Source organism: Varanus komodoensis, unplaced genomic scaffold (genome assembly GCF_004798865.1).
Source record: "Varanus komodoensis strain SLA01 unplaced genomic scaffold, ASM479886v1 scaffold46_1, whole genome shotgun sequence".
NCBI lineage: Eukaryota > Metazoa > Chordata > Lepidosauria > Squamata > Varanidae > Varanus > Varanus komodoensis.
In genome coordinates, this window is record NW_025336043.1 from 663,719 (window position 1) to 675,927 (window position 12,209).

General features: G+C 42.7%; 1 protein-coding gene across 2 annotated transcripts in view; it reads left to right on the plus strand.

Annotated features, from left to right (window-relative positions):
• The window catches only part of CTDSPL2 (CTD small phosphatase like 2), a 37,805-nt gene that overhangs the window by 389 nt on the left and 25,207 nt on the right, over positions 1–12,209 (plus strand). The window lies entirely within an intron of this gene.

Sequence of the window (12,209 nt, forward strand, 5' to 3'; positions counted from 1 at the left end):
GGGGGGGGGAGGGGAGGGGAGGGGGAGGGGCCGGCGGGGCGGGCTGCGCTGCGCTGCGCTGCGCTGCGCCGCGCGTGGGCCGCGGGGGTGGGCGCTGCGCCGGGGCTCCTGCCCCGCCGCCCGTCCTTCTGCCGCGCTTTTGTTGCAGCCGCGCGCGGGGCAGCCCGTGCACCCGACCCCCCCAAACTCCGGTCGGTTGGGCTGAGGCCCAAGGTCATTCAAGGAGCCGTGCCGCCCCGTGGGGGGTTGGAAGCCCGGTTTCCCGGCAGGGTCCGGAGGGACCTGTCCGTGGCCGAGCGGACGCGCGAAGCCCGGGGCTCCTTGAAACGGAGCTGCGTCCCTCCTCTTTGACTCCCCTTCGCCCCTGTGCATGCGGAGTCCTTAATGTCATCGGTTAACCAGTTGGCTGAGATTTGGGGGCAGTGGTTGACCCACTTGGCTCCGGCAGTGCTTTGGGCTGGTGTGGTGCGGAGGATAGTAAAACGGTGCTTTTAGCAGGCCTGCTGAATTCTGGACGAACTTTCCAAAGTGCTGGGCTTTAATCAGAAATGGGAGTTGATAGCTCTTGAGTTGGTTTATAAATTTACTGGTTATTTATTTCTGTTTGTTTGTTTATATAACTTAGTATGTGTGGCATGCTTTGTAGAGGGCAAACCTTGAGAACTTGGCAATCTGCTATTTGACACAGGGGAAATGGGGAGGGGGTGAGAGAAGTGGGGGCAGGAGTAAATCAGAGAAGGAATATGGCAAATAAAACATGGGATAAGCGGCTGAGCCAGTGTCTTTAAGGAAAAGGTGGGTCTTGGGGAGGGATTAGATTCTAGTTTCCAGGCAGAAGTGACATCTTGCCTTAGTATGCAGGTATGGTACCAGCTTGAGTACTCTATTTCCTGAGAAGTTTTCAGATCCATTTATATATGCTAATTATTGTTATTTTGTATTGGAAACATATTTGTCTATTTCCTTATTCATAAGGTGGGAATATATTGAAAAGGGCTAGTGCTGTATGATTCAATTACTTGGTAATGCAAAATCCATACCCAGAAGCTACTAGTTAAATTTCATGATAGACCTGAGTGAAGTATGCTAGCTGTTAAATCTTTTCTTTACAGGAAGTGTGAAGTCACCAAGTTATGGTAGTGCCTTAATGTTGTACATAGGTGACAGGAATGCATACCCTTGTATTTCACCTTTCTGATCTTTAATTAGGGTTAGCGTTAGTACGAGTACATTTTGGGACTGCTCATTCAACCCACATTGAGGCTGAGGCACATCTGGAGTAAGTACAACTGCCATGTTTAATATAGAAGCCCAACTCAGGGGTTGTTGTGTGTGAATCTGGATTATGTGGGGATTCGCCTTCACATAATTTATGGTCTGTTTTAGGGTTCTGCAAGATTCAAGGGTTGCTTAACCCTTGCATAACAGTTCCCAGGTAGGGGTTTCCTGGCATCTGCAGGTGTTGCAGCTTGTTATCATTTCAGATAGATAATTTTTAAGGTTTTAATTTTGTGAACCACCAAGAGAGTTTTTGTTGCTGGATGGTATACAAATTAGAATAATTTGTATCTACTACATAAAGCTTGAAAGAGAGAGACCTTTTTCTTGTGCCTTTTGAAGCTTAGGAAATTATTTCTGTTGTGGTGGTTTTGAAACACTGAATTTTAAGAAACAGGACTGGCTTCCCATTCTTCAATTCAGAATTTTTAAGTGAAGATAAAATGAATATTCTCTCTTGGTAACTTTATTTAAAAAGTTGCCACTCTGTGGAATAGTGTAGTTTTGATGTGGCCAAATATTATAATTGACAGGATGGGTGTGATGTTATATTTTCAGTTTTATATATATATGGGTGTGATGTTTTATATACACACACACACACACACACACACATATATATATATATATATACATATATCGCTTTGTTTTTATGCATTTCATGTATATTTTTGTTGTTCGTTCTTTATCTAGCATCTCATGACATGAAGGGTGTAATCACGTGCCTTCTGTCCTGGTTGCATGTAAGCCTCCCACCTCAGAGGCTTAAGTGCATGATGCAAGACATGCCAGTGGAAACCTTTGCTGTCAGCATACCTTGTGCCATGTATTTCATCTAGATGTTCATTTTCAGGCATCTCAATGAAGCACCGAGGAGGGGAGGGGAGGGGAGGAGGCTTGGATGCCGTCTGGATCTTGGGTGAACCACTGGCCATGGGCTCTTGCCCCCCCCCCCACCCCCCTTTCCTTCTCCCCAAAGCCGGTTTGTGACCGCAGAGAGGCAGCTGACATGGTACTTTCTGTCCCTGCTGCAGGGGATCAGTGGGTGGGTGGACTGGAGGCTCAGTTTCCAGAGTCCCAGCTATCTGGCCACACGACCCTGGGACTCCAAATAACCCAAAAGATGTCAGGAAACCATAGAATTATGCATTATTATGGCATTTGAACATGATGGCCAATCAATTTGTGAGAGAGTCTCTTTGTATTTTGGTAGGTATCTGCAGGACCCTGACTGAAGTGCATGATTGGTGGGTGCTTTAGGACAGTAAATGCATTTCTTAGGCAGACATTATTTCTGCTTAAAAAATTAAAAATGCGTGCCATATTAATTAGAATACTGTTCATTTGCTGCTGAGTATGCATAAACATTCCCAACTTCATCTTTAATTTGTCATATTCAGCAGCTCAGCATCACTACATTTTCCATGTGCCCAAGCAGCACAGTTTTGTTCTTCTTTGGTCTAGGCCTAGAAAAACATTTCAGCATCCCCAAAACTGGGGCGCAAAAGTTCTGTGAGTGACTTTTCCCAAGTAGGCGGCCTTGAATGTTCTGTTACATAAAAATCCTGATGTTAGTTAGAATCTCTGTGTTGTCATTTTTGTTGAATGGCATTTTCAGTCACAGCACAGGCAGAGTAACATCTCAGGAGGCCGCAGTTTGAAAAGTGGAGTAACTTTATGTCAGATGAAGATCGTGAAACACTGAAAATGTGGAAATACATTTCACATTGCTCTTGTTAAATCTGACCTATATGTGGGAGATGTGGTGCTTCAAGATTTAAGGCTTTGCAACGGGCCGCTTTTCTTTCTTTTCCCTCCAATTGTGGGATTGTCTTTGCTGTTCACTGACTCTGGATGTCATGTTGAGGGGTAAACAGTTGGGGTCTGCTTCCTAGCTCGAAGCCAGCGTAGCCCCAGTCCAAACCACTCTTTCCTTGTTACGCACTTCAGTTTCCCATCAATCAGAACACAGGGAAAAGAAAGAAGGTATATAAGAAGAAAATGCTGGTAGAGCTTTCTCTGCAGTTAATGTGGCAGAGAAGGGATTAAAGAAGCTTTTGCCATATCCCCCCATCACATGGTGAATAGATAAAGTGCAAGCGCCTGCGCCCTGTGTCCCATTGTGGGTGGGAGTGTCCCAGTGGGTAGAGCCAATGTTTCCCGCCCTTCAACCCTTTCCTTAGTATAAAGTAAAAATAAAATAGTATAAAATATGGTCCCTGCTAATACTTAGTTACTGATCATGAATCATCAGGGATCTCTCAGTCTGAATTCCTTCCAAAGTCTGGTCTGTATTGACATCAGTTTGGGCCTTTTATCTATTTTGGTTTTTTGCTGTGATATTATTCATATTTATAAGTTTGTACAGGATGCTTTATGACCTTTTGTAGGACTTCCAAAATAGTGTACAAGACATAATAAAAATATCCAAATATAAAATAATTGATAGTGAACACCAAAGTTCTGGTAACACCAATTTGGTAATAGCCTTGGGCTTGAAAATCTTTGAAAGAAGCTAGGAGGAAGGGGTCTCCAGGGTCTCCATCGGTTTCCTGAGGACTGGGGCCTACATGCTGCCACCAAGAATATTCTGGCCTGCATCCTCTTCTTATGCACCTGAGGATTTAGTGGCAGCATGCAGAACAAACCCTTCCCTTCTGGGTGAGTGGAAACATGCAGAAATAGCCAGTTCTTTAAATACCCTTGGCCAAAACCATATAGGGTGGTATAAGTGACCATCAGAACTTTCAGCTAGACTCAGAAACATGCAGATTGAATAGGAAGAACGCAACTCACCTCAGTTGATCCCCCCCACCCCCCGCATCAGCAGCATAGCGGAGCATTCTGAACCAAGGACAGTAACCTAGAATTCTTTAAAAAAAACATCCCAGTGTGGTGCACATTGCAATAGTTCAGCTTCCATGTAACTAAGCGTGTGTGATGGTGATAGTCTGGAGCACTGAGGAAGAATGCTGTGTTGTAATGGATTCTCTGCCATACTCAACACTTTTATATACATTCTTCTCTTGAACTGTTAACATAAACATACTTACATATTCAAATGGGAAAATAAAACACATACAGAATTCTCACAACTCTTGTACATGTAATCCGCATTTGACTTTTAGAATTGAATTCAGTTAAATTCTTCTTTTCTAGGTGGAGAGCCATGCTTTCTTGTCATTATTTATAGATATCTCTCTAGGCCTTCAAAGCAGCTCGCATAATAAAAGCAAGTAAAAACCAACCATCGCAGTATTAAAATACAGTGATTACATTGTTCCATATGCTACAGCTCGGGTTATTTGGAAGAAATGGCATGCATTCTTTGCTGGATATAATGCTAAACTGTGGTCTAGTATAACATGAGTGAGTCTTAGGCTCATGTGATCTCCACTTTCCTTGGTGATGAAGAGATCAGAAGCTTTCACTTCCAGTTTTAACTAATTGCAGCATAGCATTGTATCTGAACACAAACAGTCTTTAGTTTTACGTATGGCTTAATGAAAGAAGCCAACCTCAAATTGTGATTTATGAAATTGGCTTTTTCAATAAACCATAGTTAAGATTAACCTCAGTTTAAGGGTTTGATGTAATGCTAAATTGTGGCTAATTGAAAATGGAAGGAAGCTTTTCCAATCTTGCAGCTGCATCAGATGCATGAGCCTGATAATTTTTCATGTAACAAGTAAGGGCTTTATATGCCTACTTGGAAAAATAGGTTCTTTCCGTAAGAATATTGTTACGACATAATTGCTGTTTACTTTTATAGCTTTGGATTTGTTAATAAAATGTGTCTTCCCCTCTAATCCTCCCTATGCTGTGTTTCATACATAAGAACACTTCTTTGAAAGTAATTCTTATTTATGTCTAATGTGCTTCCAAGGAAATCTTTAGTATCAGAAGAAAACCATGTATAAATTGTACAACAATGACTTCGATTTTTGTGTGAATCTCCATTTGGCAAGAATGTTTATATTGTATTCAGCACACTGACTTGGAAATAAGTTTCAGTGAAATTGATGGGGTCTGCTTCCAAGTAAATATATTTTGGATTAGAATTGCTGCTTTCTTCTGGGCGAGTTTGCACTTCTGTTTCTCTTAGTTTTCTACAGAATGACATAATTAGGGACAAAACTCAAGATGTTATAAAATGTATGAACAGTGGCCAGAAGAGCAGAGTCAAATCTTTATTGAAATACTGTTTGACCTTGGGCAAGTCTCTTCACCTCTCTGTGCCTTGGGACTAGTTCATATAGTATGCTTTTGTTATGGGGAGAAGCCATGCAGAATGCTAATTACAGCATTGACATGTTACAAAAATCAATGTTTTTCTAATAGTTAGAACTGCCCAGAGAGCTTTGGCTGTTGGGCGGTATAGAAATTAAACAAATAAACAACTGTGTGTGAAGTTCAATGATAGCTTTAACTTTGAAGAATGTAATACAGGACAGTTATGCTAGCTTGAGTCCTTTACCAGCCAAGCAGAATTTGCTAGCAAGAGGGCTTTTCCCCTGCACTGCAGTCCCCATTGTGCCCCCACGTCTGTTGTAGAGGGTGGGAGGAGATGGGGGAAATCTCCTTTAGTTACTCTTAGGGGAAGCTCTGCTCATGCAGTGTTGCATTTAAGCCAGCTGAAAAACATTTTTGATTTCTGGATGGATCATTAATCTTTCCTGTCTGTCTGTCTGTCTGTCTATCTCCTGCCTTTTTCCTACAAAGGGCTCAAGGCAGCTTACATCATTCTCCTCCTCCATCTTATCCCCACAACAACAATCCTGTGAGGTAGGCTGGGCTGAGCGTCTGTGACTGGCCCAAAGTCACCCAGTTGGATCCATGGCTGAGCAGGGACTCGAACCCAGATGTCTGAGTCCCAGTCCCGTGCTCTTAACCTCTGCACCACACTGGCTCTCTCTCATTTTCCTCTTGTGTGCTTTCCTAACCAGTTTTGTGATTGGGAAGAAAAAGATGTAACTTAAGAACATATTATTTAGGAAAAATGGAAGCTTCTGGGCCATCATAACTTCTGCCAGGGTCTGTCCTAGCTGATATTTTGCAGGTGGTCTTTCATTTACAGGAGCAAATCCTACATTATTGATTCCATTGTCCATCTCCAAATATACCTTCATAGTATAAAAGTGCTGTCTAATAATAATATCACTGAGACATATGAGGAAGATGCTTAAGATTCCCATAAGCCACCAGGGTTTTATTCACCTGTGGAACTCGCATATTTGCTGGCTGCCATTTTGAATATAAATACCATGACATAAGGTATACCCTGGTGTATTGTGCTGGCAAACCCAAGTGTCATGGGTTGTTAAAGATAACCCTAGAACAACCTATGAGAAATAATTATTTTCATGTCTGCTTCCCACACAGGTGTTTTCACAACTGTGCTAAGGTTCCTAAGATTGTTCACACTAGCCTAGACTGCATCAGTGTATACGTGAATTTAATTTTTCTCTTCAATGTGCATACCTTTGCATTATGATTGTGATTATTACATTACATTTATACCCTGCCTTTCTTCCTCTTGCAAGGAACCTAGAGCAACTTGCACCATTTTATCCTTACAACAATAATCCTGTGAGGTAGGTTAGACTGGAAGTGTGTGCCTGGCCCAGAGTCTCCCAGTGAGCTTCATGGCTGAATGAAGACCTTCTCAGTCCCAGTCCAACACTCTTAACCATCACATTTAGTTACATTGCTCCTTTTTGTAATTTTAATGCCCATTTACCCAGTTTGAAAAGAGTCTTTGGGGGCTTTTGGCAATCCCCTTTTATAACCACCCTAATAATTTTGTGCTTTCTTCAAAATTGGCATCTCCTTCTAACTACAAATTTGGTGCTCATCCCGATATAGATCATTGAGGCATGTCCTTTGTAGCATCCCTTCATTGCTAGAATTGACCACCTATTTCTGTTCTCCATCTCATTTCTTTAATGATCCAGACAAGGACTTGTTGCTCTATCCCATAACTATATTTGCTCACAGCCCCCTTTTTACTCTTGAAAATATGTAATATTCAGTGGGCAGCCTTCATGTGCTTTTCGACACCTTCAAAATTTTTTTAATAATTAGCAAAACAGGACTTCCTTTGCAGAAATCATGTTGATTCTTCTTCAGCAAGACTGATTCTTTCGGTATACTTGGCAATTTTCTCTTTAATTATGCCTTCCATCAATTTACCCAGTTAAGCTAACTGACCTGGAATTTCCTGCATACGCCTTGGCCACAGCAGCTGAACCTGGGGACAAGTTGCAGTTTCTTAGAAGATAAGCAATTTCAGGTTTGAGTCCTTTTGGGATTTGAGGTTAATACCTTTTGAGGCCAATAGGTGCAGCCTGGTAGGAGCACCAGGTTGGACAAAGCTAATTGAAGTGCCCAGGACAGAGCTCCACAGCACCCCATTCAGAAGGTCCCTCCAACTTGGAGAGGAACCATTCGTGATCTGCAGTTTCCTAACAAGCTCCAAATCTACTAGTTTTAACGGTTTGCTAACCAGTATCCCACCTTGCTCAAATACTTTGCTTGTAATGAAGATAAATTATTCCTACAGTGTTCTAAGCTAGGAACCAAGTAAAAAACAAAACAGTTGATTAGTATGACAGGATATACAGCCTTCTGATCACTGCATTATTGTCAAGATGCTTTCAGCCTGACTCCTTTAAAATCCATTGTAGTAACTTCCTTTGTATTCAGGCTAGATCGGCTAGGAAACTAGACAAGCAAATCTGCTAGATTCTGCTTTTCTCCCCTCTTGGAAGACCTGGTGACATTTGCCGGTCTCCAGTCCTGTGGTATATCATCTGTTCCCCAAGATTTGTCAAAGGTGATAGAAGTTATAAAATATCTCAACAAGTTGTTTTGACATGCTTGGGTTCAGTTCATTTGCCCACTGAAGAGCTCGCTTCAGTTGCTTAGACATTTACTGTTCAGCTCATTAGTTTTGAAATGCAGTCTTGCTTTTTTCACCAGTCATTTAAGGTAGCCCAACTACTCTGCATTAGCACTGTAGACTTGCCGGCTAATTGTACCAATGCCATACAAATTAAATAAATAAAATAACCAGTCGTGTTAGTTAATGTGAGATTTTGCACAGTCCTTTTTTGAGAGAAGACAGAGACAAAATTGTTACAAATTTGGATGACAGTGATAAAAGTGATTTCATGACTGAAGATTCATCATTTGATGGTAATTATTTAGTGAATTTTGGTAGTGCTTGTAGTTTAGCAGTTACATTACCACTGCTATGAATGGTCATTATTCTTGTTTTGCATACTAGTGCGAACAGACTGTTGTCTCAGGACCACATGGGCCTGCAAAGATGGGTCCTTCAGGTTGCTATGGGTCCCTCCAAATATCCTGGGCTGTATTTAGCTTCCTCAGTCCCCAAGAGATGTTCAGAAACACTTTTCTCTGCCACTGCTAGTAGTGCAGAACATGCAGCCTGTATCTGAATTGCACATTTAACTCCTAGTCCCCGAGCCAAAATCACCTGCCCCCTTATTGTATATATTTGAGCTTTGTATTGAAATATCACAGACAAATTTCATGGCCTTTTGGCCCTGCCAGTTACAGTTTTTCTTTCTGTACCCTCCCTCCTCCATATAATCTTCCTGTTAGGAACCATACTTCATGTACAGTATATCACAGAAGTGAGTACACCCCTCACATTTTGTAAATATTTTATTATATCTTTTCATGTGACAACCCTGAAGAAATGACACTTTGTTACAATGTAAAGTAGTGAGTATACAGCTTGTATAACAGTGTAAATGTGCTGTCCCCTCAAAATAACTCAACACACAGCCATTAATGTCTAAAACGCTGGCAACAAAAGTGAGTACACCCCTAAGTGAAACTGTCCAAATTGGGCCCAAAGTGTTAATATTTTGTGTGGCCACCATTACTTTCCAGCACTGCCTTAACCCTCTTGGGCATGGAGTTCACCAGAGCTTCACAGGTTGCCACTGGAGTCCTCTTCCACTCCTCCATGACGGAGCTGGTGGATGTTAGAGACCTTGCGCTCCTCCACCTTCCGTTTCAGGATGCCCCACAGATGCTCGATAGGGTGTAGGTCTGGAGACGTGCTTGGCCAGTCCATCACCTTTACCCTCAGCTTCTTTAGCAAGGCAGTGGTCGTCTTGGAGGTGTGTTTGGGGTCGTTATCATGTCAGAATACTGCCCTGCGGCCCAGTCTCCGAAGGGAGGGGATCGTGCTCTGCTTCAGTATGTCACAGTACATGTTGGCATTCATGGTTCCCTCAATTAACTGTAGCTCTCCAGTGCTGGCAGCACTCATGCAGCCCCAGACCATGACACTCCCACCACCATGCTTGGCTGTAGGCAAGACACTCTTGTCTTTGTAGTCCTCACCTGGTTGTGGCCACACACGCTTGACACCATCTGAACCAAATAAGTTTATCTTGGTCTCATCAGACCACAGGACATGGTTCCACTAATCCACGTCCTTAGTCTGCTTGTCTTCAGCAAACTGTTTGCGGGCTTTCTTGTGCATCATCTTTAGAAGAGGCTTCCTTCTGGGACGACAGCCCTGCAGACCAGTTTGATGCAGTGTGCGGCGTATGGTCTGAGCACTGACAGGCTGATGCACCGCCCCTGCAACCTCTGCAGCAATGCTGGCAGCACTCATAAGTCCATTTCCCAAAGCCATCCTCTGGATATGACTCTGAGCATGTGCACTCAACTTCTTTTGTCGACCATGGCGAGGCCTGTTCTGAGTGGAACCTGTCCTGTTAAACCGCTGCGTGGTCTTGGCACCGTGCTGCAGCTCAGTTTCAGGGTTATGAATGTTTGGGTTATGAACAACCTGTACTTACTGCCATGTTGGGTATTACGTGAGTGGAGCTGGTTGGAGCTGGGGGGGTCAGACTAGATGGTCCAAGAGACCCCTTCTGACTTGCTCTGTTTCTATAGACGCTATATGACTATCTCTACAGAAAAGCGGTGAATATGTCTAGGGAGCCATGCACATGTTTGGTGACACATCATCCGTGGCATCCTAGTTCCCTAGAGATAACACATCATCCGTGGCATCCTAGTTCCCTAGAGATAACGTATTCACGGCCTTTCATTCTGAAGCATCAGCTCAAGCATTCCCAAGCCAGTGTGTTTCGGAGCACATGTAGGGTGCTCAGTTCTCTGTCGGTTTTTCTTTTAACATTCGCCCTTAGCTACTATAAGGCCATTTATGATGAGAAAAATGGAAATGACTGTTCAAGCAACCCCTGTTTCAAGACAGCAGCTCCAGTGATAACCCACCCCACTCCAGCAGCACAGTTGAACCTTGACTCTCCAGCTCCAGACCCCTCTCCATCTTCAGTTAATGCTAGGCTTAAAGTTACCTCAAGAATATTCCAAACTGTTTCTCTTACTTGTTTTCTACAGTACTGTATACCCACACACACAGATACGAGATTTGCTCTTGTGTGCTTGCACTCTCTCTCCCTCCAGTACCTGTAGGTACCCTATTATTACTGTATTATCGTCATGATTGCAACACTGTATTGTTTTTAAGATGTTTTAGTGAATATGGAAGTGTTTTATAAGCATAGAAGGGTAAGAGACGTATGTATATACTAAATCAAACATTTGGCTTATTCATGTGATCCAACTTAAATACAAATTTGACTTAAGGACATTCTCAGGAACAGAACTGATTTGCAACCTGGGAACCGCTTTTATCTATAGAATTTGCCAGAATTCATAATAGTGCCGCGGTTTGAGAAGTGGAGTTTTTTCATTATTAATAATTTTGCTCTGATTTTCCAGGGTTTTTTAAATAACAAATTTAAAGAAAAATCCTACTTTCTCCCCTCCTACTTCCTCACCCACAGATCACTCCTCCAGATCTCTGGGGTTTGTAGTTCTACATTACATATTTTCACTAAGAGCAAATTAGTTGTTACAGTTGGATTTTTTTTAATGGGGACAAGGAAGGAGGCAAAAAAGAGAGGAAGAAAGAACAGAAAAGAAGAGTGTAAAGATGTGCTAGCTGTAAGCTTTTGCATTTCTATACTGCCCAATATCCAAAGCTTTGTGGACAGTTCACAACACTTAAATGCTAAAAGTACAGAGAAAAGCTTAAAACGGGTTCCAGCATCGCCCTAAGAATTGATAGGTGGACCTAGGACCTTCTAGCCCACCAGCCCCTGAAAAGGAGTTCCATATTAGATTATGAAAAGAGGGCAAATTTCAGGCAATTTTGCATGGTTTCCAAAATCGCCCAGTTGGCTTCATGGCCGAGCGGGGACTGTAAGGAGTAAAAGAATGGTGCTGATGTCAACTGGGATCTGTTTTGTATTATTTGCCGTATTCATAGAAACAGTGCCTCACGTCTCTGTTTCCAGCCTCCGCAAATGTGTGTCTGATGGGCTGAAATGCAGAGTGCTAGACTGACAGGCAACAGCAGCTGCCACTTCTAACACCACTTCCGGACTCCTGTTGATTGATTAACCTCCCAGAACTTCGCTCATGTCTGCAAAAAATAAAAATAAATAAAATAAAGGCATTTGCAGAAAATACATTGGTTGCTACAGGGCAGGCTTTTCTCGAAATGATACGGAACAAGCTGTTAGCAAAGCTATTCATGTTTGGGATGGATTAATTTATTCTGCTGTCTTCTAAAAAGATTGATTTACTCTGTTGTCTGCTAAAGCTTCTGAAAATGTTCAAGCTCTGTATGTGTGCATGTTTGTTAGATTTATATCCTGCCTTTTTTCTTACAAAGAACTCAAAGTGGCTCACACCATTCTCTTCCTCCTCCTCTCAGTCTTATCCCTGCAAAAGCCACTCTTTGAGGTAGGCTGGCTGAGAGTCTGTGATGGGCTCAGAATCACCCCGTTGGCTCCGTGGCTGAGCAGGGACTTGAACCCGGATCGCCTGAGTCCCAGATCTGCACTCTT